Source organism: Alligator sinensis, unplaced genomic scaffold, assembly GCF_000455745.1.
Source record: "Alligator sinensis unplaced genomic scaffold, ASM45574v1 scaffold685_2, whole genome shotgun sequence".
In the NCBI taxonomy this organism is placed as follows: Eukaryota; Metazoa; Chordata; order Crocodylia; family Alligatoridae; genus Alligator; species Alligator sinensis.
In genome coordinates, this window is record NW_005842314.1 from 1,001,352 (window position 1) to 1,003,813 (window position 2,462).

The window sequence follows — 2,462 nt, forward strand, 5'->3', positions numbered from 1 at the left end:
GTCTATTTCTTACTCATATCTTTAATACTAATTTTGATAACACTCAGAAGCCAGATTAGAAGGCAAACCTGTCACACTGGGTGACTTAGGTGCTGAAATTCGAAGTCCTCTCTAAGTCCTAGCTCTAGTAATAGAGACCACAGGAGGGCGCGTGTCAAAAATACTTATGCAGTTAAGCAACCACAAGTTAATAAAACCTCTGATTATAAAAGCAGTCTGTCATTAGAAGCAAAGAGCAATCAGATATGTGTTTGGCCTATCTTAAATGGAACATATTCCAGTACCACATGGGCAATATCCATTCAAAGGAAGCAGAGCTCAGAAAACAATTTAAGACAGACTGTGAATATTGCTCAGCATTTAAAAGAGAACTATTATTTTCCTTTGTAACCCCTGTGTTACTGATGAACATTCAAGCAGAAACTTTTACTGACTTGAATGCTCATGGAAGATGAATTAAAGTCAACCACTAAGGCAGCATAAAAGTTGCCTTGATGCTATGGCTGAGATGTGGAAGACTGAAAACTGTAAGGCAACATGCTGGGTGTGCTGCAGCTAGCACAGCAAGCCAAATTTACGTTAGCCGCCTTAATGATACATTCAACTCTCCTATGGGTCTTATTGAACTTAGGGAGTCCCATGCTCTACACAACTTGGGCAACATGAAGGAGGCCTTAAGTAGAAAATAAATTATATTTTCACACCCACTTGAATCACGCTTTGTGCTGCCAGAGCAGGCAAGAGTGACACCTGCGTACACAAGAATCAGTAACACAGACTCTACCTCTTGGGCTTAAAAAGTAACTGTCACAGCTAGGAGGCACGATTCCTATCCATGAACTGTACAAATCATAGGCTTAATAAGAATATTACACATGCATCTCTGAAGTCCCATTTAAGTCCCACTTGGAAGACGTAAGTGGTGCCTAGGTTTTCCCACCCCTGGCTCTCCCCATAAGGGTAAATTTGACCCCATAAAGCAAGCCTAAAAACAAGAAGTTTGCATTTTCAAATATGGCATTTAATGTCAATGCAGTCTCACAGTCAGGTTACATTTGTAACCTGAAACACCCCTTTTGGATTTTTTGCATAAATTAGTAGTGGCTTTAGGAGACACTCTGCCTTTTGAAACCTGAGGGTATAGCTAACACAAGTTCAAACAGGCAAGTGACCATGCATAGTTAGATACCATATATGACTTCTTTTTTTTTTAAATCATGCATACAGGCTTATGCTGTTACCATAGTGTCTGCTTTCATTTAAACACGTCCATGACAGTGTTTTCTTCAAAGGGGCTTAGGAGCACTAATGCCAAATTCCATGGGTTAATCAGGTAGGCCACAGTTCATCAGGTGACTGAATTTCATAACTAATTTTAACCATATGAGTAGCCCATTTGAAGTCAAGGTCCAACACCACTTACCCACTCTGTAAACTTTAGCAGACCTACTAACTTAGTTCAAGTTAGACATAAGCTTATGTCACTTGGCTAAATCAGGATTTGAAGAGCTTTAAAACACAATCATATTCTGTGACATTTAAAATTAACTAAAATTTTCTGAAGCATCAGAAAAACACCAAATATCTATCATTTCCTCTCCTCACAGCCACCATCTCTACTCAGTTTATGACATATGCCATCCAGACTGCTTCAGAAACACTCGAGTTCCAAAAAAAAACCCCAAACCTACAGTGTTATAAAATAACTGAGGTATTTTCAGCTATCAGTTCAAATACAGCCTCTTTATTAAATGCATATGCTTTATGAAAGCATAGGAAGAATTTTAGGTTGTCAGAAACTAATTTTGCAAGTCAACATTTATGCCAGGACATCTGAGCTAATATGCTTACCCTTCCAAGACTTCAAATGGGATGTCATGTGGGGATATGAGCAAAAATCCACTGATCGCACATGCTCGGGACTTGAATTTTGTATATCACTTAAGAATGAGGGAGAAAGGAAACAGTAGTAGTTTATTATATTATCAGTTTTGTTTTGTTTTTAATAGATGCATTGCATTCCTAGCTTGCCACCTATGGGCAGTTTCATTTAGATCAAATGAAAGCCTTGGGATTGATCTTTTAACATTTTGACATGTGTGTTTTTAAATTCTCTATCCATTGCTCTGTAAATTCAAGAGCATTACCATTGTGACAGTCATCTTAAATATTCATGAAATGGTAAGTGCTTGTCTAAGAATGATTGATCTTGTCATGGTACTTTCTTCTTTTTTCAAAACATACCAGCATTCATAAAACTGATGAAATAATCAACCAGATTATCTCATTATATCTGAAAAATGAGTGCCTAGATTACATGCCCCTAGAAAAGGTTATTTTTCTGACCTTGGTGGAAATCTAATCTAGGATAAAAATAACAAAAAGCAAACGGCAGCTACTACTGGATGTTGAGAATGTGCCTGCTGTGGGTTCTGAATTTTTGCCCAAGGAAGAGAAGAAAG